The sequence below is a fragment of the Oncorhynchus kisutch genome, linkage group LG27 (genome assembly GCF_002021735.2).
Source record: "Oncorhynchus kisutch isolate 150728-3 linkage group LG27, Okis_V2, whole genome shotgun sequence".
NCBI lineage: Eukaryota > Metazoa > Chordata > Actinopteri > Salmoniformes > Salmonidae > Oncorhynchus > Oncorhynchus kisutch.
The window spans coordinates 7,200,839-7,215,893 of NC_034200.2; the positions used below are offsets into that span (position 1 = coordinate 7,200,839).

General features: G+C 40.3%; 1 protein-coding gene across 7 annotated transcripts in view; it reads right to left on the reverse strand.

Moving 5' to 3' along the window:
* Nucleotides 1-8,842, reverse strand: part of LOC109871955 (unconventional myosin-IXb) — a 72,839-nt gene extending 63,997 nt beyond the window's left edge. For 2 of the 7 annotated variants that reach the window (XM_031806600.1, XM_031806596.1), the window contains exon 1: nt 8,652-8,842. The gene's annotated coding sequence lies outside the window, so the exon portion shown is untranslated. Of the gene's footprint in view, nt 1-7,507; nt 7,824-8,527 lie in introns of those variants that run through there. The other 5 variants (XM_031806601.1, XM_031806599.1, XM_031806598.1 and 2 more) reach the window with 4 other exon arrangements.
* Between the last annotated feature and the right edge of the window lie 6,213 nt (nt 8,843-15,055).

Here is a 15,055-nt window from a genome sequence, read left to right on the forward strand (position 1 = left end):
GGCAAAAGAGTTCCCATGTTGGTTTCATCAGACCAGAGAATCTTGTTTCTCATGGTCAGAGTCCTTTAGGTCCTTTTGGCCTTTAGGTCCTTTTGGCCACTCTACCACCAACTGGTGGAGTGCTGCAGAGATGGTTGTCCCATCTCCACAGTGGAACTCTGGAGCTCTATTAGAGTGACCATCGGGTTCTTGGTCAACTCCCTGACCAAGGCCATCCCCCCCAATTGCAAAGTTTGCCCACTGTGTTCTTGGGGACCTTCAATGCTGCAGAAATTTTGATACCCTTCCCCAGATCTGTGTCTTGACACAATCCTGTCTCAGAGCTCTACGGACAATTCCTTTGACCTCATAACTTGGTTTTTGCGCTGACATGCACTGTCAACTATGAGACCCTATATAGACAGGTGTGTGCCTTTCCGAATCATTTCCAATTAATTGAATTTACCACATGTCGACTTCAATCCAGTTGTAGAAACATCTCAAGGATGATCAGCTGAACCTGGATGCACCTGAACTCGAAATCGAGTCTCACAGCAAAGGGTCTGAATACTTATGTAAGGTATTGTTTTTTATATTGAATACATGTTGCAATTTATTTATTTTTAAACAACAACAGTTGTCATTATTTATCATTATGGGGTATTGTGTAGATTGATGAGGAAAACAATTAATTCAATACATTTAAGGCTGTAACGTAACGAAATGTGGAAAAAGTGAAGGGGTCTCTATACTTTCTGAATGCACTGTAAACATTACAAATGGCATTAGACTGGCAATCTAAGTAAAGTATTTACATGACAGTAAATACTTATTTATCAGAACTTATTACAATAATTCTCCCCTTTAATTTAAGAATAAATCTGTTTAGCCATTGATAGTTGCAGAGATTTAATAGGATACTGTATCTATACAGTATAGAACTCCACTGAAGCAGTGAGGGAAGAAACACGACCCAACAAATTAGCCCAGCTTCTAAGAGAAGTGAGTGCATAGTTGTCTGTCGAGCCTGTATGCATGCAGACACCAGAAAAGGGAACAAATGTTTTCTACAGTATTTGTTCCACTAAGACAATAGCCTCTATTCCCTCCAAGCAACCAACTTTCCCACGACTTCCCTAACCTCCATTCCATACAATATAATATTTTGTCCAATGACAATGAGATTCAACAGCTGAGTCATTCTTACTCTCAGGTGACATTTTGGACCTCATAACTTGAAGGAAAAAAACATTCATTTTGGGGGTATTCTATCAGAAAAGGGTTATGTTTGACTTTCAGAAGAACATATTGGTCAAGCTCAGGCACTTAAATCCTAATAATTATAGGCAGATTGTTCACACAATCATATTGCAACACTGTTAGGGACATACACATAAAAACTGTTTGAAAGTGTTAACAATGCATGCATGTACAGTACCAGTCAAAAGTTAATAAGAAGAGACTTGCTTGGGCCAAGAAACATGAGCAATGGACATTAGACTGGTGGAATTGTGTCCTTTGGTCTAATATTTCCAAATTATACATTATTTCCAAATGATACATTTTTGGTTCCAACAGCCGTGTCTTTGTAAGATGCAGAGTAGGTGAACGGATGACCTCCGAATGTATGGTTCCCACGTGAAGGATGAAGGAGGAGGTGTGATGGTGCTTTGCTGGTGACACTGTCTGTGATTGATTTAGAATTCAAGACACACTTTACCAGCATGGCTACCACAGCATTCCGCAGCAATACGCATCTGGTTTGCGCTTAGTGGAACTGTCATTTGTTTTTCAACAGGTCAATGACCCAACACACCTCCAGGCTGTGTAAGGGCTATTTAACCCAATTGAGACGGTTTGGGATGAGTTGGACCACAGAGTGAAGGACATGCAGCCAACAAGTGCTCAGCATATGTTGGAACTCCTTCAAGACAGTTGGAAACGCATTCCAGGTGAAGGTAGTTGAGAGAATGCCAAGAGTGTACAAAGCTGTCATCAAGGCAACGGGTGGCTAATTTGAAGAATCTCAAATATAAAATATATTTTGATTAGTTTTTTGGTTACTACATGATTTCATATGTGTCATTTCATAGTTTTGATGTCTTCACTATTATTACAATGTAGAAAATAGTAAAAGTAAAGGAATGGCTATACGGACACACCTGGTGCCAAAATTGATGATATATGTCACACAGCTTAATTGAGTGGAGAAGGATTTGTTGCAATCAGTTGCTGCGGAGCCCTTCCGAACTAGCTAGTTTAATGCTGGCAACAGAAGCATTGTGGTAGTTAACTTGTAAAATAAAGTTGTTTATTTCGATGGGCGAGGGAGAAATAACTTGCAGTATATATCACCATCTGTATGTCACCTTGACATGCCAATTAGCAAACGTAACGACAAGCTCGTGTGAATGACCGGTGCAACGGTGTTGTGTCTAGGTGCTTCCCACTCCACTGTTGCTTCCCACTGGGCAGTAGTTCCTTCACCGAGCAGCTGTATTATGTCGCTGGCAGTAGCTAACGTGGCCAATTTGTTCCATGCCACTTGATTATATTTCGAGTAGGATGGCAGCCTACACAATAAATAACTTGTGATATTGGTACTAGTGCCAGGGGTTGGAACCGGTTCAAGGAACAGAACAGAAAAATAAGTACATTTTTACAGGAAAAGAATCAGAACCAGCAACAAAAGTGATCTATACCATTCCGAACAGTACTAATATTTTGAAAACATGGGAACCAGTTAATTACTAACGTTATTTTACGTTCCAAGCATTTTTCCCAGTCCCACAACAAACACAACAAAGCGCCTATGCAAAGCCCTCGCTCGGTCACGCAGAAACGTATTCCAGTGTCTGCCTGCTTGCCATCTGAAAATCTTTGCCAGTATGTGCGTGTGTAGGTTTCAAGCCCCTCCCTCTCAGGAGCATAGTCTACTAGCCTATTGACTGTACAAGCGTGATTCAGAAATTATAGATATTTTTAATTACAGAAGAATGGGTCAACTTTTTCAATGCTCGTTAAGGATACTATAGTTATCATGTTTCACATTGGATTTAATAATGACAAAAAGGTAAGACATGTTTTTAATTCTGGTGCTGATCTGCACACACAGCTAGCTCTGGTCCAACATTAAGCAAACACTCTGAAGTTCAAAGACATTCAATGTTTCTTCATTGAAGCTGTTCTTCCGTAGGTATAATTGGGAGCCCAAGTCAGATAATGTATGTCATAAGATGGCCAGCTCTTCAAGCCAAGCCTCCACCCTCTCCCCACCCACAAAGTCAGTTGCATCTTGCGTCCTACACCTGTCTGTCCAATGTATGTAAACAAATTGCCTGCCCGCTCCATATAGCAAGCTTCTCTACCTGCACTGATTTTTAATGTTGAGCTAAAAGGAGAAAACAAACAATGTGATTTCAGATGTTTAAAAAGGAACAATATCAACTAACTTTTTTTAAATTCAAACTGATTTAGAACTTTATTTTGCTGGTTGGAACAGTGGAACGGAACAAAAAATGATGTTTCCATTCAGATAGAACGATTGGAAAATATTTCAGTTCCAACCCCTGATTGGTACTAAACATATGGATGTCATTGTACAGTAGGGATGAATATTTTCAGACAATTTAACAACTTTCAATACCGGGAATAATTCATATTTATCTGAGAGTCCCGGGAAATACCGCAAAAATCAGAAGTGCCCATTTAAAGCTTTTAAAAACTAGATATGGCCACTATGCCATGGTTCTCCCAAAATAAGATTGTGGCTGCAACACATTGCCGGCTTGGCTGCGCCACTATATAAAAATTTCACAGCAAGTGAAACTGATATTTAGTAATGATGATAGAACAATGTTGTTAACAATGACATCATTGTCAATTGCGAAACAGGCCAATATTTTCACCATTCAGTTGATCTAACTAAGGTGAGTTTTCCTTTCTCTGCTCTTTTTCTTGGCCCAATGGAAGTTTCCTCCTCTCCTCACTCCACTGTCGCAAGCCTCTGCCGCGTTGTTCTCGACACCAGTTTAAAATCAATATAGTCGACTGTTTTCTAGAAACCTGGCTTTTGTGAAAAGTGGTCATGGGATCCCGGTTACAGGTTTTAATCCCTACCGTAGTCTACTGCTGTGACTTCTGCTACCTAGCATAAGGATGAAAAGGGCAGTTTTCAGGAAAAACGAGCAGTTGTTTATTCTTCTCGTTGTAACAGTTGGAATAATGGGACAATTCAGAGAAAAATACATTGTAGGCTACCTGGATTGAGGTACATTTTCCGAGACATATCTCATGCCACCTCTGCTGTGTTTTAATCTACACAGGAAGCCTGTCTGACCCTAGTGCAATTGTAAGCAAGCAAGTCGGATCTGCTGGTGAGCTTGCCTGCTGCTGTCCTGCAATAAGGAGGGGAAAGTAGCTAGATAGTGTAGCAAATATCGGGCCAGGGTGAAAGCTAAAACATTTATTATAGTGATTTTAACAGAAAATGTATAAATACGGCATTAACATCTACATTTAAAAAAAGAAAATACTCAGATAAAAACAATGATTCTGAAGACTCTCCCATGTCCCAATTTAGGCAGACAAGTTTCGAATGATCATTGAAGTTTCTAGCCATGAGTATAAACTATCAAGCTGGGAAGGGCTCATTAGAAAGACTGACTGAAGATAATTTGTTCATCCCTGTAAAACTTTAGCTGTCTTGTCTCTACCTCATGTCTTTCACTGAGGTATAATGATGTATTTAGCTTTCCACTATTGTTTTCCCACCCCCAAAATTAAGATACTTCCTGAACATGATGCCATTGTGGGAAGGGTCTGTTTTTTAAGGGGAATTACTATAAACTAACAGGGTAGAAAGTGTTCAGGGACACACAGAAAACCATAATAATATTAAATACAAGATTTTAAGTAGGATAATAAAATAATAAAGGATTTAATATTTTATTATTTGATGGCTTATATTTCTCATAGAAGTTGATGAATAGGACCCGGGGACATGGCAAAAGCACCTACATCTACAAAAAACTAAATGCATAAAATTCCCTTTGAGATCCATATCTGAGTTATGGTTAACTACACCTAGTTTTACAGTTGAGAAATTATTCAGAACCCTTGACTTTTTCCACATTTTGTTACATTTACAGCCATATTATAAAATTGATTAATTCATTTTTCCCCTTCATCAATCTACACACAATACCTCAATGAAATAAGGTATTATTATTATTAAACATTTTTTTGCACAAATTTCTAAAAACTTGTTTTCGCTTTGTCATTATGGGGTATTGTATGTAGATTGATGAGGATTTAAAAAAAAAATGTTATCCACAAGGCTCTAACGTAACAAAATGTAGAAAAAGTAAAGGGGTCTGAATACTTTCCAAATGTACTGTATATTTAAAGCTATTTGGAATCCTCCTGCTAGCAAAGCAGGTGGAAGGTTGGGGAAACACTGTGTACTAGCCAACAGTCGCCAACACTGTTCCGTACAGATTTTGCGTACCACAGGATTCAAACGAAGATGCGATAAAAAATAAATAATGCAATTGTAGACTGTTGGCATTAAAATACATAGTGTAAACAAAGTTTATATTCAAGTGTTGATTGACATGGTAATAGACCAATAGTATTTGAGAAAAGTTGAAAAATATGGACCTCTCTGATGCTGTATGCTATATTGTGACGTATCAGGACGTATCGTGCGCGCTTCGCTTGCAGATTAGATACAAGAAAGTGAAAAGGACAGGGAAATATTCTTATCACTTTAGAAGGTCCCTGTAACACCTAAAGATTTTGCAATTGTTTTAGACGCCATTCCCTCAGGTGTTGCTCTGTTATTCAGGAACTTGTCGAGACCTGACCCACAGAGCCTATCTTCTATTGACCCTGTTGACTCATCAGTAGGAAATATTTGTTTCTCTTTTGGTTCATCCAACACACAGAGCAATACGAACCTTGTTTCAGCAGGATGTTTGGAATGGATTTATTTATAATTGCTGTTGGAAAAAAGTTTGGATGTTGCCACACATATACCTACTTGTTAACAAAATTGAGGAAGTTTCCTTTAAAATTATTCATAAATATTATCCTGCCAATATGGAGAAGTTTAAGGAAAACATCAACTCAAATTGCTCCTTTCGTATTGACCACCCAGAAACAGTGTTGCATCTTTTTTGGCATTGTATTCATGCAAGACATCAGTAGATTTATAATTGAACACATTTATGAAGGTTTTACACTATTGTGGAGAGGGGATGCTTGGATTCTTTACATACGAAACATTTTTATGTAATTAAGTTCATTATTCTTTTGGACAAATTTCATATACACAAATGCATATTTACAAACAAAAAAACAAATGTTCTTACCCTACAAAAAGAAATTGAACTGTATTTTAAGACAGTTAAATACTCTACTAACAAAAAAGCTGTTAGAATTGTAAGTGTATGTATGTCCCTCAAGGTCCTTGTGTAATTGTAATGTGATACAGAAAGTACATGAGGGAACACAAGTATATATAGATTATAAACAATGGACAATCGAGCTAGGGGGTAGCCCTGTGTGATTATAACTTTAGCTCCACCCTAAAAACCCTATTCAAATTCGACACAAACCTTCAAATAGGTATGTAATGACACAATATATAAAAACTCTTCATAGTGTTTCATAAACATTTTTGAGGTGATAAATTGGACAAATCAGGTTAAAAAAAAAATCCCCACACGACATATCTCCCTTTCACTATTACTCAGTAGCCTTCGCATCCCCCTTCGCCATTTTTTAAAAGACCAGGCTGAGATCCATTGCCTTCTTCAAAACATGCAGAGAGACGGGCAAGCATGAAGGTCGCGTCGTCAATGATTTTGCTGGAAAGCGGAGAAGTTTGTATTCATAATACAGTTGACCTGGAAGTATACATTTTAGGGGGGCTAAAATACGGTCACATGTACGGGACACGGTCAAGTACGGAAGTTTGTTAGGGAAAGGGGGATACCTCGTCAGTTGGACAACTGAAATGTGTCTACCGCATTTAACCCAACCCCTCTGAATCAGAGAGGTGAGGTGCCATAATCGACATCCACGTCAGTTTGCGAGCTAATATACGGTGTCGCCCCTCCCTCCCGTCTGCTGTGTACCAGAGTCCTCCTTAGGGCTAGCACAACACTGCCTACTAGTGTACAGCTAGCTACCGTTGTCATCCCGCCCCTTCTCTGTGGTGTTTATCGGTGGCTGGCATCCAACGTTATTGTGCATTAGCGCCACCTACTGCACTGGAGCGCCCCCGCCTCCCAACTGGCCTAATTTAAAAATGGTCCAATAGAAGTATAAATAGGGGTTCCTGCAGATACAGGAATGCCCCTAATCGCAGGAGGCAATTGCACCCTTCTCAACAAAACTACCCCTGCCAGAAGATAGACGACTATAGCCACTGCGCTATAAGTAGTTAGCATCTATGAATGGGCTAAGTCTAGGAATTTTCCCGCTATGTAATAACAAACACTAATCAAATGTTATTCCTCACCTGGCAAAATGGTCCATTTATTTTTATCCTGTACATATGAACATTGACGACAAGGAACTCCCTTTTTCCACCAGTAGTACAAAACTAGATGATAAGAAAAGAAATAGCTCAACTGCGCAACCGAAAGGTGAGCGAAAAAAGGTGTTCCCGTCCTTATGGCAAAATATACAAATAAACGCAACAATGCTTTAGTCGGTTGGCAGTGACTGGACGCGTAATGTAACTGTAATGGTCATCGAAAATCTTCTTGACAAGTTCTTGTGAATTGTAACTTCCTATATCTTATGTCCACGCGCTTTCATCGATGGGTTTGGGTGCGTGTGACATGTTGAGTTTAAGCACAATTCGACATTTGGAAACTCGAAAAGTTTGGACTCGTTATCTGGTTGTAGTTATTCAAGTGCCGCGTTCAACAAGTTAGCACAGTGGTTCCCAACCTTTTTCGGTTACTGTACCTAACAACTGCATTTTGCTCTGGTCGGAGTACCCCATGTGCATTTTACTAGTAGAATAATGGCCTCATGAGGCTTCTCCTAGTACCGCTGGTAGGGTAAGCGAGTAAGCGAGTCAAACATTTTCGAGTTTCCTTATTCCGATCAGGACGTGAACGCGGTATCATTCCCTTTCAATAAAACAGAAATGGCAACAAACTCGGTCAACTAAAGTTCTATCAACGTTAACCGACCTAAAGGCTACTACTTACATTGCCAAACAGAATGACAACAGGCGTTGTTTTTCTTTACCATAGGCCTATGCGTTTTAACAGCTATTACTGTCTCTTTGGGATTGAAAGATTTTATTTGTATGTAAGAGTTTAGGCCATCTGGTGGCCATATGAAGTACTGTTTAGTTTTCTATACCTGTGGAATTCACCTGGGAAGAGGTGGGACTCCATTAGTTTGACTACAGTAGTATTGTGTGAGTATTGGCAACCACCAGACTCCCTGCATACAGTAGCCTATACACCCACAAAGTCACTTAACACCTAAACATAAATACTAATCAAATATTATTCCTCACCTGGCATAACGATCCATTTATTTGAATCCTGTAGTAACGTTACACATGAACATTATTGACAAAAGGGAAGCTCCCTTATCCACCAGCATTACAAAACAAGTTGATAAGAAAAAAACTAGTTTACCTGCACAACCGAAACGTTAGCGAAAAAAGGTGTTCCCGTCCTTATTACAAAAAATACAAATAAAGTGCTGGACGCTTAAAATTTAATCCAACATGAATGGTCATCGAAAATCTTCTTGAACATTTTTTCTAGGTCTTGCGAATTGTAATTTCCTGTATCGTCTGTTCACGCGCTTTCATCTATGGGTTTAGGTACGGCTGACATGCTGCGTTGACGTAATTTGGAAAATCGAAAATATTAGACTTGCTAACTGGATGTAGTTATTCACGCGCCGCTTTCAACCAGTTAGCTAGTCGGACATTTTCGAGTGACTTAGTTCCAACCAGTACTTGAAAGCGGCATCATACCCTTTTGATCACGAGCGCGTCTGCTTCGTCAATAAAACAGAAAAACATGGAGTGTGTGTGTGCATTTTATTTTAGTCAGATTAACTGAAACTGAAACTATTTATTTTAGAAGATAACATCCTGTTTTAAACTCTCTGCCCTTTGTCCTCAGAAGCATATGCAGTTTATTCGCCCTGAAACCAACATATCTATAAGAACACCACAGTATATTTTATCAGTGGGTTAGTGAGAATGACATTACTAGCCTAGGCCTACAGCAAATATTATTATTCATTCATAAATGTATGCAATTAAATAAAAAGTGAGATATGACTTAATTTCAGTATCATTCTCCGTACTTCCACTGCTCCTCTAGTAATCAAATACTGAATGTAGACACAGAATCTGATGTATTTTTCCACAAAGATATGTTTAATTTCAATTCAACCCTGGTGTGCTAGAAAATGCTAAGTGACATAATTCAGTATGATGTCATAGCTTTCTTGGAACCCGCCAAGTCCTTTTGTGTGTAATAACAATCAGTTTAATCTCTGGTTGTTGTGTTCTGTGGATTAGCTTCCTTGCCGGTGTAACACTATCCCGTTTATTGTACATTTGACTCTTTGTTATGCCTTGCACTGACTGGCAACAGTTACTTAAAGGACACATATGCAGACACTTTCTTTACAACTGTATTCTATTACAACTGTGTTGACGCTGTGCTTCACAATCAAGATGAGAATGTTTTTTAAATCCATCTGGCATACTGTAGTCTCGCTAGATGGATGGGTTGCCTGGGATACTGTGCAGAACAAGACAAGACAGGTGTTGGCATATTTATTACATAAGTCTATTGTGTTGGTATATTTATCACATGTTTATAGCTGTTTCATGCATTGTCGAACAATGCACAACATGATGATAATAACATGATGATGAAGATGGTGATGATGATAATGATGCTGAAGATGATGATGTCACATTGGACGCCACTCCTGTTCCTGCTGAACTGAGCCAGCAGTCAAAAGACACACACTGATTCCAGATCAGTAGGCACCGGAGTACACAGCCCTGTACTACACATTCTATAACAAACGCACGCACGCACGCACGCACGCACGCACACACACACACACACACACACACACACACACACACACACACACACACACACACACACACACACACACACACACACACACACACACACACACACACACACGTGTTCCAGAGTGAAGAAAAAAATCTATAATGCTCTGGAGTGTGATCTAGGGTAATCTTCCCCTGTGTGTCGGAACATGCAAGTCTTTTAAAGAACATTCCTGCTAATTTTACAGGTGGCCTGTCCTTTCCATAATTGGATCTGCGCTCCTAGAGTGTATGGCTCTCCTTTTCTTTTTCAAGTGTTCTACTCCGCTAGCCAGCACCTCTCCTAAACAGGTGTGTGTTTCTTTTGCCAGCAAATGGTCTTTTCCAACCTCTGGATTCTGTCCTCTTCTCGTCCCTTCTTTCCCTTCTCCGAAGTATTAGGAAAGACACCCTGGTATGCTATAAAATTGTTTTCATTTCAGACACTGAACTTAGCCACTGTGAACAAATCATTTTAGCTCAATGCTCATCAATAAGCTAAATTCTGTATCTTCAGAAAGTATAGCACCAGTTTGCTATAGCCTATAGAGGAAAATAGAGATTCCCCATCATTCACATCATACACAAAGACAATATCAGAAAGGATGCAGTGTTATAGTCAGTGCTGTAGTAAAGGATACATAGACCATTGGACACCGTATTACAAATGGTTAACATAAGACCAATTTAATCCATTACACTAACCTTCCAGTAATGGTTTTGGATGAACACAGATTTCACAACTTGATGCAGGTATTCAATAAAATCATGGATAATGTAATCCCAGAAAAAAAGTTATTTTCCAAAAGTGGAGGGAGGGATTAGATGTAAATATGTATCTTCTGTCTTTTCACTGGATGGGTATTTTCCCTGGGACCTGGGTCCTGGGTGTGAGGAGGACAGAGTCTCCTAGCTGAGTGTTTGTTCTCAGATTGTGTGCCTGAGCCTCAGGACAAGAGGATGTGCTTACAGACCAAGGTAACTTCCCAAATGGTACCCTATTCCTTATATAGTGCACTACTTTTGACCAGGGTCCTATGGTCCCTGGTTTAAAGAAGTGCACAAGGTAAGGAATATGGTGCCATTTGGGATGCAACCTGATACACTGTTAACCAGCCGAATAGAGATGATATGACATCACCGTATTGCTTCACTGGAACAACAACTCTCATGTTGAAGTTCTTTTAACTGGAGCCCAAGACACACTCTCGCTCACTCATTCTGAGCTGGTGTCAGTCAAACACACAAGCTAGCACATGTACGCACACACACACAGATGTACGTATGCACACACACACACATATACACGCACACACACATATGCGCTAAGCTGGTGTTGGTCAAACACACCAGGGGAGGGGACTTTGTCAAAATAATATACGCCTCAGGAATGTTATACTACTCCCACAGATCCACCATGCCCATTGAGATGTCATAATACTTTCAGAGCAGGTGTAATATACCTGTAACAATCCTATTCTTATTGATGCCTTTGTGGTCATACTGCCTATAGTGAGTGATAAGCCACGTGGGAAGATATATAGATGACATGATTACAGTTGGCTTCTGTAGGCATTTTCTTCTATTCATCTTTGTTTCTTCATGTAAAAAAATGGTTAAATAAGTTAATTTGGTTTCAAATGCAACAGTATAAACATTGTTGGCATGATTCAGATTTGGAGTTGGATTAGTTTCAATAGTATCCATGTCAGAAGTCGGTTACCTGTCCGACTGTCATTATGTCACTGCTGCTCCTCTCAGGAGAAGAAAAGACTGCTGCCATCTTTGTGAGGCAAGATCCTGATATTGAAGCTAAGTAAATAGGTATAACTGTCTCTGCTCAATAGACAGTAGTATTACAAAGATATGGAACAATTATAAATAATACGTTTGTGCTGTTGCTGTAGTGCGTTGACAGTAATTGTATTCTGCTTTAGTGACAAATTCTTCAGAAATTCTATACTGCATGAATATACTATTTGTCATTGCTTGCAATATTTTTTATATTATTACATAACTCTGAGCTGAATTGGTCTCATTCCGTTGGTAAAGACATCAGACCTACTGTATTTAGTGATACAGATAAGGTATTGGATAAGAAAGGAATGGAATAAAAACTCACCTGGTGTGGATCAGGACAGTGTCAAACCTCAGATGTATTACCTCTGTATCCTATTGCATGGAAAAATTATGCTCCTTAAAACGCTGCCTTATGACATATGTGTGAGGGTGTGTTAAAGAGTCTGTGTGTGAGAAAGAGATAGAAGGTGCAAGAGAGAGGGAAAGAGATGAGAAGCAGAAGAGAGAGGGAGCGAGGGAGGGCGGATGGGATGGGATGGGACAGGTGTAGAATTTACACACCCCGCTAGCAGTACAGATTTGATGTAACGTGATAAGCCTCTCCTCCACCGCAGCACGACACAGACAGAGAGAGAGAGAGAGAGTAAAGATGCAGAGAAAAAGAGCAGAGGGAGAGAGAGAGAATGGGTGAGTGAGTTAGAGAGACTCAGATAAACAAGGGAGAAACATTATCAGGCATCAAAGGTATTTTTCAGGACCATTACTCTATGTAGAGATGGAAGACTTTCATCCTTTCTTCTCTGCCTGTAAATTACTGCTATCAGAGGAGTATACTCCTTTCACACTCACCAGTCCAGATATGTGTTTTGTTTTCAAGTCTAGAACTTGATAGGTGGCACTTCCATGCAAGTATTGTTGGATGCCTGTCACTGTCCCTCTACACCAGGGCAGACAGCTGACAATGGGGAAGCTGTCTTGTGGTTATAACATTGTATACCTCCCAAATGGCACTCTATTCCCTATATAGTGTGCTACTTTTGGCCATAGACTTATGTGCCCTGGTCAAAAGTAGTGCAATATATAGGGTATAGGGTGCCATTTGGGACATATTCTGGGTTTTCATGTTGCCTTTTAAGACTAGTCTGATACAAGCTCCTCTCCAGCCCTAATGCATCCAGTCCACTTAGAAGAGAGGAGCCAGTGAAACCAAAGATAACAGATGAGGTAGAAAACACTTTCACCCACAGATTGAGTCAATGTCCACTTCAGGACTTTGAAATACAGACACCCTGTATTGATTACTGTATGCGTCTGTCTCGGGTCCATTACACCTCTGTTACCTGATCATAATTTCAGAGTTTCACTTCTGGATGTTCTGCAAGGATAAACAGTTCCCTCATAGCTTCATGGAAAGTGTATCTTGATGGTATTGAGGAGTGGAATGGGGAGGAGAGGAGAGGAAAGAGAGAGGAGAGAGGAGTTGGGAGGAGAGGAGAGGAGAGGAGAGAGAAAAGGAGAGGAGAGAGGAAAGGAAAAGAGCTGGGAGAGGGCGGCAGATAGCCTAGTGGTAAAAGCGCTTTGGGCCAGTAACCAAAAGATTTCTGGTTTGAATTCTCGACCCAACTAGGTGAAACATCTGTTGATGTGCCCTTGAGCAAGGCACTTAACCCTAATTGTTATAAGAGCATCTGCTAAACGACTAAAATGTAAATGTAAGAGCAAAGAGAAGAGAATAAAGAAGACGTGAAGAGAGGAGTGGAGTTGGGAGAGTAGCTACAAAAAGAAAGAAGAGGAGGGGAACCAGAGACGAGAGGAGAAGAGAGGAGCTGTATGAAATCAGATCCAGTATAAAGTGATGGCAGTACTGTAGGGTCAGGGTGTCCTGGCTGGCTGGATGCATTAACAGCTAATGGGCTAGTTGGCACAGCTGTACCTCTTTGGTCATTATCTGTGGCTCTGGCTTCAATATAGGCATTCCCATGTGGTTGTGTTGTCTGTAGTTTCAGTCTTTGTATAGTCCATATAATTTGTCCACTAGACTAGAGGGCACTCACTATATGTTGGGTCATGGGTCACTGGTCATGGCTCACAGGACAGTATGGACAGGCGACCAGGAAGGGGGAATGCACAGTAGAGTTGAATACCGGCACAGATACTGTGTTTAATAACAAGCCTTTCTCATTTGGGCAAAAGTCATTCATCCACCCTCTCTCCTCCGTCCTCTCTCCTCCATGACCCGGAAACCGATAAGCGGTTGAGTGGTCGAGGAGATCTCAATTTGTTAGTTGGCGAACAGAAGAGTGTCCTCCCCTCCTCGATAGCCACCTGTCATTGAGGATAGTCATGCGTATCCTACCCATAGAGAATGATAGAGCCCTCTAGTGGCCAAAATGTTGTTTTAGTATGGGCAATGGACTACTTCAAAATGGAGATTGCCTCATTGGTGCTGAACATGTGCTCACAGATACCATAATAGGAAGTACATAGAGATGCACTCTCTATCATTCTTTATGATCTTACCTAAGTCTTTCACAGAAGATTTTTCAAATCTGCCACACCCCCTTTGAATCAGCTCTTGTTTTGCCAGAGGGGAAAATCATGCACACATTTAAAAACAATATGCTATTTATCGTTTTATCTATAAAATGTCTTGCACAACTAACTTCATTAGTTTGGATCACTATACACATTAATTTTGGGATCCACCACTGTAAACGTAATTTGCCTGATGACGTTCAAGTGGAGGAGAGTCTCATTTCATACAAGCGCATTTTCATCCATGTTCCCTCTCCTCGCCACCTGTCCTCAATGACCTTTTGACCTTTTGCAAAAGGAGGCGAAAGAGGACGGAGGAGAGAGGGCGCAGTAGTTGAGCAAATCCAATTGAGAAAAGGCCATGATCTTGTCTGCGCCCTAACAATGGTTGTCCTTGTCCTAAAGGCGGGAGGCAGACGATCTACTTATCGGTCTGCTTATCACTGTATTCCCGCATGGACACATTTTGACGGGAGTGGACCCTCTCGCTTCGCCTCTTCCTCTCTGATAGGGGAGAGTAAGGTAAGTTGAGCCATTTTTTACATTCAGCATCACTACTTCAATGGACATATAGTATTCTTTCTAACAAAGACATCTACATACACTGAGTGTACA